The sequence below is a fragment of the Thunnus thynnus genome, chromosome 23 (genome assembly GCF_963924715.1).
Source record: "Thunnus thynnus chromosome 23, fThuThy2.1, whole genome shotgun sequence".
Lineage (NCBI taxonomy): Eukaryota > Metazoa > Chordata > Actinopteri > Scombriformes > Scombridae > Thunnus > Thunnus thynnus.
Genome location: NC_089539.1, coordinates 15,114,707 through 15,128,393, shown reverse-complemented (window position 1 = coordinate 15,128,393; position 13,687 = coordinate 15,114,707).

Below are 13,687 nucleotides of genomic sequence, written 5' to 3'. Positions count from 1 at the left end.
TTCCTGGCTGCAAAACTGACTTACTGGGAGGCTGAAGTCAGAAAGGCAGTAAAACTTAAGCTTGGTAATGAGGAAAAACTCCATCGCTGACAAAGAATTGTTCTTGTTTGTGCCTGTTTGACATTTCATTCTTTTACATACTTTTGCACTAAGGACATTTTCCATTTTTTTTCCCTCTGGTACATTTTCAAATTAGATTCATGTGTTTATATTGTGTTCCATTTTGACCACAAAAAAAAAAACAACTGGAGGCAGTTACAGCTTGTTTTTCTGTGGTTCTACTTAGTCATTTGCTCAGTTCCATGAGAGTAGAGTACAATGGTACTGGCAAATTTGTTGGTACTACATGTGCCTGATATCAATATAAAGACAGGTGACAAATTAAAGACATGAGGGGTTACTGAATAGTTTAATGAGTATGGAAATGATGTCACAAGATGTCAATTCAGTTGAACACCAGTGGGATATTTTGGCCATATTGAAATATCCTTTGGAAGAATAGTGATTTTCAGAAATTCGGACAATCTATAACAAAGCGCTTTATGAAACTTTACTGGGAAACTATTTAATGTTCAGTTTTTTCTTTTAGCTTGTCATGTATTTGCATATTGAGATGTGGTAAATTGTATAAATAACTGTTTTTGACTAATCTGATTGTAAAAGTAATCTCAGTATATTGCAAAATCTCTACCAGTTGACAGTCTCTGTTATCTCATGATAGATATGAAGCTAATTGTCCAACCCTATATCATGGTACTGACTAAACTACCATTCCATTTTTGTATTACAATGGTACATTTTTTGTAAACAGACAACACCCCCCCCAGATTGTGTCAAAGGTAAGAAAAGCACTTGTTGCTACCATAAAGTCTAAAATAAATCAGCTAATGCAGACTGAAAAGACTAACCAAGATATACAGGACGCAGTAGGATATTCACATGTGAAGGTTTGATACTCTGTACAAGTTAGAGAAGCATATGACTGTGCCATCAGCCAGTGGCTACTAAACCTGTTACATGGCCCCGCATAAGCCTATCCATCCGTGACCTGCGAGAAGCCAGTTTAGACTAATCCCCACAACTGTAAAAAATGTTTTCTCACCCTTCAGAAGAGGATTTAAATTACTTTACACTTACAATTTGTACTGTGGTTTGCCTCGCAATGCGGTGTGCAAGCTGGTGCCTGGAGTGTTTCTGTTGTTAATTTTGTCCACAAGCGCCTACACTTGGGTAACCCAAGACCATTTATATACATACAGTACACCCCTATTGTCCCCTCTGATCAGAACTACACATGCAGACAATGAAATGTGATTTGTAGTAGCCCTCCTATTGTCATGTAAGATGCTTCAGTACATAAACATGTGCTTGGGTTAAACACACACACACACTTGTACAGACAGAAGGGGAATACAGAGACACACATAGTAATTTATTATTTACAGTATGACTCCAGCTCATGCACATGCACACTCTCACATTGTAGACAGAGGGCTGGAGGGCAAACAGGAGATATTGCACATTAAAAAACACACATACACTGGAGCATGCTCTGTGTTCGCGACCTCGTTGCCCCCGACAGTTGTGTAAGGTGCCTCGAGGCATTCACAACACAGACACACACTCCAACATGATTATCTCCATTTGATGTCTGTGGTTGGGTCATATTGGGACGAGTGAGATCATATATTGGGACGAGTGAGATCATAGGGCCATCATCAGCAATACACACACACACACACACACATAAACATCTCTGTATAACCCAGGGGACGCTAACATACAGTCAACACTCAATCCATCTGGGTGACTTCTGTAATTTGGTAGTGAGTTTAGGTGCTTGTATTGATTGTTGTGTGTGTGCATCCATGTGTGTCCATTCGTAGAGATGGCAAACAATTGTAAGATTGTTTCAAAATGCATCATTTAATGCTGTGATTAAACATAGATGAATCTCCCTTTTTTTCAATTTAAAAATAAAATTTCATATTGACTCTCTGTAACCTCATCATTCAAAACTGGTTACATTCAAATCTCTGTCTCACCTCTTTAACTTTAATGGGCTGATATTGATGCTCACTGTGTTTTGTTGTGCATTATCAAAATCAGAAAGTTTAAACTGTTCATACCTTCTTATTCCTTTTTAAAGGGGTTGGAGCATGTCCCATCATACATCTCAAAAAATCAGTTTCCATTTCAGCTCACTGCCATGACTTTGGATTGTAAAGTAAAGCAAACATTCACAAAGATTCAATCTTAGAGTCTTCATGCTGTGAGAAGACAGAATCAACCACTGGTCCCTTGATGCCCTCAGACTAACATCTGGTAATACATAAAAAAAACAAACATCCAAAGGATAGCATGTTAATCTGAGAACACTCATTTCCAACATGGTCCCAAGATGTTAAAAGACAAAGAAAACACAAAGAAACACAAAGACATTGAACATAAAAATCGAACAATACAATCCTGAAATTCAAAAACACATTACCACAATTGAAGAAATAAAAAATAACTCCCACATCAGAAAACAAGGACAGCTAGAGTTACAGTGTCATTGCAGATTTCATTATAAATCTGTTACCCTGTTCCATAAAAAAGTCCTAACCTGACTTCTATAAGCCCCTCTCATATTTAAAAAGTTGATGTGTAGGAGAAAGCTGTTCCACAATATGGCACCAGTGTGAAAAAAAAGGAACTTCTGGCTACATTATTCACTCGAGGCACTTTACATGAACTCACACTGACCCTGGTATTATAGTTATGCTGAGTATGGACCATTGTTATCTGAGAGCACAAGTATTGAGGAGCATACCCACTGATATCCTGCTCTGAGCTGTACTGGCAGCAGTCCTCTGCTTCTGAATTCATCACTACCAACATGAGTTCGAGGGGATGCATTTAATAAATACTGAATAATATTACTTTGTATCACCTCCAGTTTGTTCCTAAGTTTAGCTGTCAAGCCACTGTACCAAGCAGAACACGCATAATCGAAATGACACTGTATCAATGATGACACGAGAAGTTTCTTAACAGGAAAAGTTGAGAAGCCTTGTTCTGCAAAACAGGAGCTAGAGTTTGCTGGCACACTTAGATAATATTTTAGCAGAAATAGATTCACAGGAGAGAATATGATGGTAAACACAGTCCAGCTTCACTGTGCAATTCGGTTTGCCAGGTGTTTTAAGGTTAGTTATTCCCCCTATTTTCACCTTTTTACCAAGACTGTTTAACTGCTGTCTTGACACATTTGTTCCTGTCAAGGGGGTTTGCAATTGCAGACATCAACAACAGAATGAAAATGTAAAAATTGGCCTTGCAAAATTGCTTTATCCAGACAGTGTATTTTGTAATTCCTTTATATAGTTCTCTGTGTATACAGTATGTGTTTGTATTCAGTGTTTATCATTTCAGCTTTTTAAAGATACCGATTGTTACTTTCCTTTGACTTCAACAAAAATGTGGGTAAAACCAGCATATATTCAACCTATGCCTTATTTTTTACATTAAAAATCTTGTTGTATATTTTACTCTATGCCTTAATGTAGCTCCAGGTTGCAGGGAGTGTGGAACGGCAAATGCACCCTAATGCATCCCAGCATTAAAAATAGATCCTTTCAACGCAATATTGCCCACAATTTAATGATAACTACCCATATCAAATAGCCTGATTATATTTGGGCAGAAACTTGGTTATATTCTGGCGGTAAATGTGTTGGTTTAACTAAGATGAGGCTGTTGGCAAGGAGACCATTCAGATCAATTTCATAATTTGGATTTACTGTATTCCATGATTTGCATTTAGTTAGCCATTAGTACAAAAAAAAAGAAAATCACCACCCTCTCTTCCCCCCGAGCCCACACGCACCCTCTCCTCAATAGCTTTCCCATCAGGCCCTGCAGAGCCACTCTTCAGTGGAGTGAGGCGTCCTGAGTGTTGACTAATCAAAGGCCCTTTCATGGGGGAAAAAGACTGATGGCTTAATTAGGACTGCTAATGTTAATCACACTTAAATATTTATAAGGAGGAATTCTTTTGTTTAGCCTTGACCTTTCTCTGGAGCTCATTAACATGGTTATTATTGCTGCTGGTGTTGTGCCGTTGCTCTTAAACATGGCCAGGACACTCGCCCCAGGGCCATTATTGATTTTGATGGAGCAGACACGATGTTGTGTTAACGCTTTGTGTGAATGACATTGGCTTATCAGCGTTTGGTGGAGTTTAACCCTGGAGGTGTGTGTGTGTGTGTATGTGTGTGTCTGTGTGTGTGTTTGGGTAGCCCAAGGGAACGATGGGTAATATCTTATCAATGTGGTGAGCTCATCGTGTTTAAGTGTTAGTGAAGGTAATAGAAGCAGGTTCATAAACACTAAAGGATGTTTCTTGGCTTGTGTCGGTTCAGCAGTTTGACTGAGCATCATGATCCAAGTGGAACTGTTATTTGTACACACACACACGCATGCACGCACACACACATAGAAAGAGCTAGCCATCATTTTATGACCTAAATTGTTTCTTTCCCACTCTCACACAGAGCCAGAGGCAAAAGGTTTCATTACTATAGGTTATACAGTGGATAGCACATCACTTGTAGCACTTGTGGGTTAATTGTAGAAGACAGCTTCTCCTTCCATCCAGAGGTGAACCAGTACTATCTGTAGCATCAGTATCAGCACAGATAAAGCTCCTTATTACTTGTGTTCCGCATCAGCAAATGAATTTGTCTGTTAAAGATACCAGAACCTTATACTAATGACATGTGCTTTAGGGTAATAAACATCCTCTGCTGTGAGGGGAAAAAAAATATTGTGGTGTGGCGTTTTAATGAAAGCCATTAATCATTCATTGTTACTTTCACAATTTAATATGTTCAGAGAGTTTCTGCATTGACTTTTCTTTTTATTCTACTTATTAACCCCCCAGCCCTCCGCCGCCAAATTTTACCAGCACTGGTACACTGCCCAAGGGGCTCAACTGTTTGTTTTTTAAAAATTCAGATCTAATCATTTCATTTGGAGAGAAATAGCCTCTTGTGTACTGTAGACTGTGAATTGTATTATTCTACAATATTATGTTTACAATAACTTTGGATCCCATATGGGGTGGCCTGATAAAAAAGTAAATTAAATGTTTCAAAATATATCAAAGGTTCTACATAATCCATCTAGGTTCCTTTCATATTCTTACAGAGTTTGCAAACACATTTCATGCTAAAAGTCATATGACTAACATTAATAATACACACATTCATGGGAAGTAATTGTTTCATTTCTTGGTATGCTAATATTAACAAGAATGGGAGATTTTAAAAGATATCAATGTACATATTTCTCTCCTCTGATCATGCTGGTCCATCTGTTTCTCTTTTTGTTCCTTTTGATCCACTCATGTTTTATTAGTGTGCTATCTACTATGGCTACTTTGTACGGTATGAGCATTTCTTTCTTTCAATGGAATTCAATATGCTGTTGTAACATAACATATACTGTATATGTGCAAAGCCACACACACTAACACTTTATAGATGGTCTCTTGAAGCCTTTCTGCGCAGGAATGGGCTTTTGACTCTCTCTGTTTCCCAAGATTCCCTTGCACAATGAAAACTATAACTGAAATGTAGGTTATATTAACAGACAGGGAGCCTAAATGAACTCACCATGACAACACAAAACATTTTTACGGTCTGTAATGTAATACAGTGAATGATGAATACCATTTATGAATGTATGTGTGCGTTTATGAATTGAATTAAGGCGATGATGATGTCTATTGAGTTTGTGCACATTTTCGTGTGTGTGTATGTGCTTGAGAGACTTCGTGACAGAGTAATGAAAATAAGTGTGTTGTTGTCCATGTTGTAAAAGACAGCTTCATAATGCATGGTTTGAATTAACATGGTATGTACTGCATGTGAGCCAGTGAAAAAGAAACCTTATTTAATAAACATGGTACCAGATTTGTATTTGTGCATCCTTTTTTGTGAGTGCTCAAGAGTCATTATGATTAAGTATAAGTTACTAGATGTATGTGTGCACTTGTGTGTGTGTGTGTGAGTGAGAGAGAAAGAAATGTGGAATAAAAAAAAAGAATTATTGAATAACCATGCAACTAGATTGAAAGCAGCCACTCTGTCTCACAGCTCTGTAATCACTAAATGCCGTTTGGGAAGTGACCGTAAGCACTTTAAACACCTACATGTTTCACAATCAGACCAATGAATAAAAGATTTGAGTTTTAAGTGCCTACATTTTGAATTTAAAATAAGTGGAGATGTGGGACTGTGGAACAAAGCCAAAAAAGGATCAGACAGAGTTTGCGACGACTCCTGCTGCCCCTCCTCATACTTCATACCACTTGTGGAGGCGGAATTGAAAAGCTGCTGTCAATGTATTGTTCAGTGTCTTTATGAGTGAGACTGGGCAGAAGGTGCAAACGTATTTTCAATCTCCAGTTGTCTTTTTGATGTTTTCCTTCAGAGGTCTGTGCGTGACAGTTCTTTTGTTTTTTTTTCCCTTTTTTGCAATCCCAACAACGGCCTGCTCCCGCAGGATTTCCGACCATTACAGCTTGCTCCCGCAGATACACCACCCAGGCAGGAAAGCTTCCCGGTCACAACACTGTTTTCTGTTACCCACAGAGAAAATAACACGCATGCAGTGCTTCTGGATTTTTGTAATCTGAAGAAATGCAAATGCAGTTCCTCGACTGTTTAATAAGCCACCTTTTGAAGATGGGAACTGGAAATATTAAACGCCTTTAAAAGCAAAAAAAAAAAAGAAACAGCTTCAGCTAGAGGCAGTGGGAGCTGAAAGTGGGTAAAAAAATGAATGTTGCTCTGCTTTTCTGATTTATGTTGATGTCTTTTTTTTATAGCAACAGGTACAAAACCAGATGCTGGAGTGTCAGACTTCATAAGAGCAGTGTTGGTGCTACTATGGTGTTACTGTTTACAGATCAGGTGAGATTAGGGACAGCAGTGTTTAATGTCACTGAGGTTTAAATGGAATTTATACTACTGACTACACAACTTGTTTAAAAAGAGAACATGAAGGAGAAAGACCGCAAATGGGCCAGAGGGGCTCAAGAGAAATAAACTGATCTCAAACTTTAATAAGCCCTTTCATATTTGAAATTTCATCCTGCACTCATATAACAGTGATGATACATACTGTCCACTCCTGCTCTTGTGAGAGTAAATACATCTTGTGCCTGCGGCATTTGGGCCGGGTACCACCTGTTGCAATTGACACTGAGGACATGATCGTGGTAGTTTTTGTGGGAATTTTGTGGGGGTTTTAATGACATGGATGATGATTTCAGGGCTCTTTTTAAGATAGAGATATATAAAGAAAGGAGAAAGACACACACACACACGCACTCACTCAGTAATAGACCCTGCAGGATGTGAAAGTATAATCATAAATAGTATTATCTCCTGATTTATCCTCTTTTTCACAAGTAATTGAATGTGAATTTGACACAGCCAGCAGCTGGACAGGTGTTGAGTGGGATACCTCTTCCTCCCTAATAACCGCAGCAGGGGATACACACATACATGTAGACACACACATGCCAGAACAGCAGGTGGCTTCCGGTAACAGTGTCACTGTTCTTGTTTAATGCTGCGTCAACACTGTGGGTACAACACAGGGATTGACATGAGATGCGTTTTCAGTTTTTCCTTTTCCTTTTCAGTCCATCATATAATTATCACTCAATATTTTTATGATGTTGAGAAAACAGCAAGAATGAAACATAGACGAGTAATGCAGCAGGTACAGAAGAGATGGTAGGTTTGATTGCAGGCCAGCAGGGGTCCATATGGTTGCAAAAGCCGGAGGATTAAATGTGATTCGATCTCTGGCAACCTCAATCCCTCTTCTCTTGTCTCTCATTTTGTTCTTTCATTTCCCTTCTACCTTCAGCTACTAATCTCTCAGATTTTTTTCTCTCTTTTTATCATGTCCATATGGGCAAGATTAACATTTCCTAAAGCAATAGTCACCTGTGAAGGTACATGAAGGTAAATGAGTTGTAGATTCATTGCTTCTGCATTTGAGCTGCAGACCCTGAAGCTCTTTATATAGGCTGTGTGAGTGTGGCTGCAGTTTCTCATGGGGTGAGGCACTGAGTAGTCTGTTTCTGCTTCAATGAAACTCTGTAGCTGAGGCTGCCACCACAAAGACACTATAGGCTGTAGGAAGACTGTATGTGCATCTCTTGTCATCACTGAAGGGCATCAAATCCAATGGGGAGGAGATGACTCTCTCACTTCCCAGTTTTGCCCATAGATTTTCAATTTTACAGTTACAGTTTGAGTGACTTGTCAAGTCACTTTGTGGACATGTCCTTATTTTTTGCCCTTGGTTTCCTGCCTCAGGCTACACACAGGCTGCCTTAAGGTCTGGGCATGCATTACACGAATGAGTATGAAGTGGCAAACATGTTTATTACTAAGTAGCTGTTGTGTATCGTCATACTCAAAGGTAGGGTGATAAGCCTGACGTCATAGAGACCAGTGAAATGTAATAATCTTACAAATGGGGACGATGGTGCACACTTTCAGACGAACTCTCTTACATGACTTTTCTTGTCTTACTAAGTTTTTACAAAAAGTGATAGAAATGAAATGATGAATGAAAAAAAGCTTAGGAGAGTGGTTCAAATCCTGCAAAGTGTCTCATCTCCACACACCTGGCCCATCACTGTATGAAATGGGCATGCTCATCAGATTGTCAGTTTCAGTAATTTATGAAAATTGTCCCCTCAATTTCATAAGAAGCAAGGTGTGGGAGAAGGGGGGGGGGGGGGTTCAGACGCCATGACAATGTGATTCCATAAATCCTGATTTGTTCAGCTGTTTGGGGCCATCTGAGAGAACCCTACACAAAGTCATGATTATATTTTGATGTCATTTTAACATCCTCCTTAAAAGTCAGTACACCACAATGTATCATTCTCAAACTTTGTTTTTTGTGCAGGTTAAACAAACAAGATACCACGTGTTAATTAATGGTGGGTTGGTGCTAAGTGCAGAAAATTGGGTTTTTGGTTTTGTATGAAGAAACCTTGATTTCCCCTCAGTTCTGAGACTGAACCTACACCCTTTGTGTATGTGTGTGAGAGAGTGTTATCATGGCAACTTGTGTGTGTGTGTGTTTGGCAGCAGAAATGATGTTTTTTTAAGCTGCTGCTGTGTTTTTACTCGTCTTTGTGTCTGTGTACATTTGTGCATCGGCACGGTCCTGTGCATGTCCTCGCAGCAGGTTCGATATCTTGTGACATAGAAGGGCTTGAAAGGAAAGAGAGGATGGAGCGAGAGAAGGAGAGAAAGAGAAGGTGAGAGAGATGAGAGAGATTAGGGATTGATTATTGATCACTGTAGAGTTGTCAGGAGGCTGAGGAAAGATGGAGGAACACAGGCTATTTTCCTTTTGTTTGTCCCCCCCCCCCATACACACACACACACCCACACCCCTACACTCTTTCGTTCATCGACTGAGAGAGATACAGAGAGGTTGGTGGAGAAGGAGGACTGCACAAAAGATTCATGTCATTTCTCCTTCACTTACCCTCTCTCTCTTTTTTCGGTCTGTTTAGTTCAGATCTGATTTTTTTCTCTGAGTTTTGAAATATTGAATTAAGGATGAAGGTTAGACAAAAGGAAAACAAGGGAGGACAAGGAAAGAAAAATGGATGGAAGGAAGGAAAAGCACACTGATATGCACATAAGCAGTATTTACTTTACTACTAAACAGACCAAATCAGCATGAAGAAAAGACTTTCCAGTTTCCAATTTCCAAATCAAACAAGCGCTCATTAAAACCTTGCCGTCCCCAGTCGTCCCACAAATCACTCCAACAAATTCCATTTCATGGAAACACACACATTTCACCCCGAGACAGTAACCAAACGTAATCCTATGCTTCATTTCCATTCAAATAACACAAATCCAAGGGAGTCTTATCAATGATCGCAGTGAATGTAGCCCACAGATTTCTTCATCCATTTATCAGTGTGAGGATGTGTGTGTGTGTGTGTTTCTTTTTACATGCATGCATATGTCAATAGAAGTCCTAGACTCAATTATTCCATTAAGGAGACAGTGCATAGTAGCGTGCAGTGACTAAATCAACAGCCTCTCTCTTTCTCTCTCTCTCTCTCAAACACACACACGCACATGCACACACACAAGTCGGCTTTAAACACTGCACAGTCAATAAGCCATTTCCTGTTATGGGTGAGTGTGTTCTGGTTTGTGTGTGTGTTGGTGTGTGTGTGTACTTGTGTCATTCTGAACAATGGGTGTTCCTATTCTTTGGTTGAATTTGTCCCTTTTCCTGAGGCTTGTCTCCTTGAGCAGTAGGGAACATAAATCCATGTCAGCCTTTGTAAGTTTTGTGTGTGTATGTGTGTGTTTGTGTGTGTGTGTGTGTGTACACACACACTGATTTCTGTGTGTGACTGGCATGCTGAGTGCAGACTGCAGCATAGTGTCCTGCTCTCCTTATTCTTCTACGGAAGGACTACACACTTAATGAGTTGTCCTGGGACTTGAGACTGGTTAACACACACAGAGGTGCACATTCACACTTACACACTTGTACTTCCATACTTGTGAGGACTCGCAGTAACCTAAAACATTCCCTATAGCTTCTTATCTTAACCTTATCCCAACTAATTGCCTATCCCAGGCTATTAACCTAACCCTTACCGAATTCTAACCTTCACACTAAACTAAATCTTAAAGAACTCCTTTAAGAAGGGAAGGGCGGACAAAATATCCTAATTTTCCAAAAATATCTTTATTTTCAAGCTCTAAAGCTCATGTCGGCCTTTTAGAGGATACTGAATGTGCTGCAGCTGCTTGTTTTTTTCTTTGTTCATGAATGTGATACAGACTATGCCTGTGCCGCAAGAAATCTGACGTCAAAGAGAATTCAATACAAGGTGTTTTACTCATAACATTTTGGTCTTTTAATCTTTTAAACATAGTCCAACCTCATCTGATCAATAAAGTTTCTATAAATATATAAATGATATATAAATATAGTGAATTCTACTTGCTCTAGCTGTGCTGAACTAGATGTTAGCCTGACCTTTGACCTCCCTGGGTTGCGTCAAGCGAGAAGAGGAAGTCCCTACAATAAACTAACACTCAAACTATCATAAACACAAATTATATCAGTATAGTTTTAATTAATAAAGAAACAAGTCTGTTTGTCCAACCAAATAAGCATAATGAGGTTACATTATTGATCGAGATAAATTACATATTATTAAACTCAATTATCATTCACATTTTCATAGTAAAAATACACGAATGAATACATTATAATATAAAATGACAATAAACTAGAAAAGGAATAATTTTCTGTAAGAAATATGAGTGTGCTCGCTTTAGCTGACAGATTGTGTTTCAGTACATTACCAAGAGCCCCAAACTCTTCCAATTAACCAACTTCAATTGTCAGGACAGCGCCTTGGTAAAGGGTGATGGCAGGAGCGTTTTTAATCAGCCAGCGGGAAAGTTAATCACTGAGGTAATTGAGCTGGGGACCTTTTCATTGTGAGACAACAGACCACTGACCCGCACTGCCACCCTGGTGAGTGCACGCTTTCCTGAGGAGAAGTCAAATTAGCCGTATACCTGTGCGAGGGAGTGGCATCATACAGAAAAAAGAAAGATATTTTGATATTTCAATTACCAAAACAACAAAATTGAATAGATGCACACATTTCATAGAGATGTCACACTTTCCCAAATTTCAATGAAGTTTGTAGGTAAAAGTATGTGGGATTAGTTGGTGACACACACACACACGCACATACACACACACACGTGTATCCTGATATATAGCTATTGTAAGGCTGGGTGACGTTTCCAGAAGCAGGTGATAAACAGCAGCTAAAGGAGCCATATCCTCAGAGTGTGAAACTGTCCCCTAAATGTCACCTTGTGAAAATGCTGCACAGACCTTGGCTGACAGGCACCGTTGTGTCCAAACACACATACACACACACACACACACACACACACACACACACACACACAAAGAACTGCTAGGTGTTTCAAGAGTTAATACTCTGTATTGTACTATAGTGAATTAACAGAACAACTAAAAGAGATAGAGCTCCCTAACCTTCATCATTTAAAAAGCTCCGATTTGCAGTTTTCTTTCACATGTTGTCTTTTATCTCCTTGCACAAATACACAAACACACACTTTTTGAATCTCTTGCCTGTGTCACACACATAGCATCAATATTTCCTTCAACTTGGTTAGAGTAAATCAAAACTGCAGTTCATATAATAGGAACATAGACATCCATCTTAATCATTTCTTGAATTCAGGGTGAATTGATACAGAACCAACAAGAATATGACAAACTGGTCCTTTCAAATAACACAGAAAATCCTACAAAACACTATTATACTGTATGTAACTCACCAGAGAGGGAGAATTAACTATTCTGACCTTGAGGGTGACGTTTCAGCTTTTAAAAATCTCTGTTTAGATTGATAGTATGAATTACCTTTCCACCTGTTCTGACAGTAAGATGATCCAGCTGCCAGTAAAGTTCCTGCAATCTGTAGACAGGAATGTACAGATCCCAGTATTGATAGTATGTAGATGAAAGTGAGAATGAAAATGGGCAAGATCGCTCACACCATCTCTCCTCTTTCAATCAATAACCCTGTGATTCTAATAGACATTGATTGTATCTGAATCCCAGATCCCAAGTCACAAATGTGATTATAAAATGGCCAGTCTTGACACTTTATTGAAAACAATGAGGCTGGAAAGAGAAACGGGAGGAGGGAGGGAGTGGGAGTGACTGGCCGGGAAAGATGGATTAATCTTCTGCTTGTCAGCTTACTGAAGTCTTCTCCTCCATCCACTTCTTCTTTTGTGTGTTTGTGTGCACGTGTGTGTTTACGTGCAAGCAAATGTCGCACGGTCTTTGCAAGGTGTCGGGACTGGTGTGTGTATTGTGAAGTGTTGACCAATTGCGAGAGCAACAATATTGAAGAGTTATGAATACAGTATTTCCACTGCAGCAGCGCTGTAGAGTAAAGCCTACCTTATCTCAGCTGTGAGGGCTGTGATGGATGGATAGATGGATCCATCAGTCTCTATGTATCTTTCACCAAAAACAAACTCCAATCAACCACGATTTATATGGTGTTTTTTAAAGATCAATGTTATTGCTTTTGTTGTTCTGGAACATAAAAGAACAACATAACTGACTGATATGGATTTATGTTGTCTAGACTTAAAGCCCACATACAGTCAAGTACAGTCATCCGTGAAAAGTTTGATTTATGCAGAAAATGAAAAATCTGCATTTTGTATGTTTTCTTAAATGATGACAAACTGAAACTAATTTTACTGCTGTGTTTATAAACCTTACTAATGTAAACAACCATCAGCATCAACCACCAGAAAACATTAATAATTTACATAAAGCTCTTGTGTAATGTTAGTATTCGAATTAAAAGATTTGTCAATCATTTTGGGAGTTATAGCAGCTTTGAATCTTGTTGGCAAGGCTTCCTTTTTATTTGCACTGGGTTGTATCTTTATGAAGGCTAAGCCTGGTGATATTTTTTTATCATCTTCAAACGCAGTCATGTGGACAGTCATGGACAGTCATGAAAAGACCTGAACCAACAATGTTT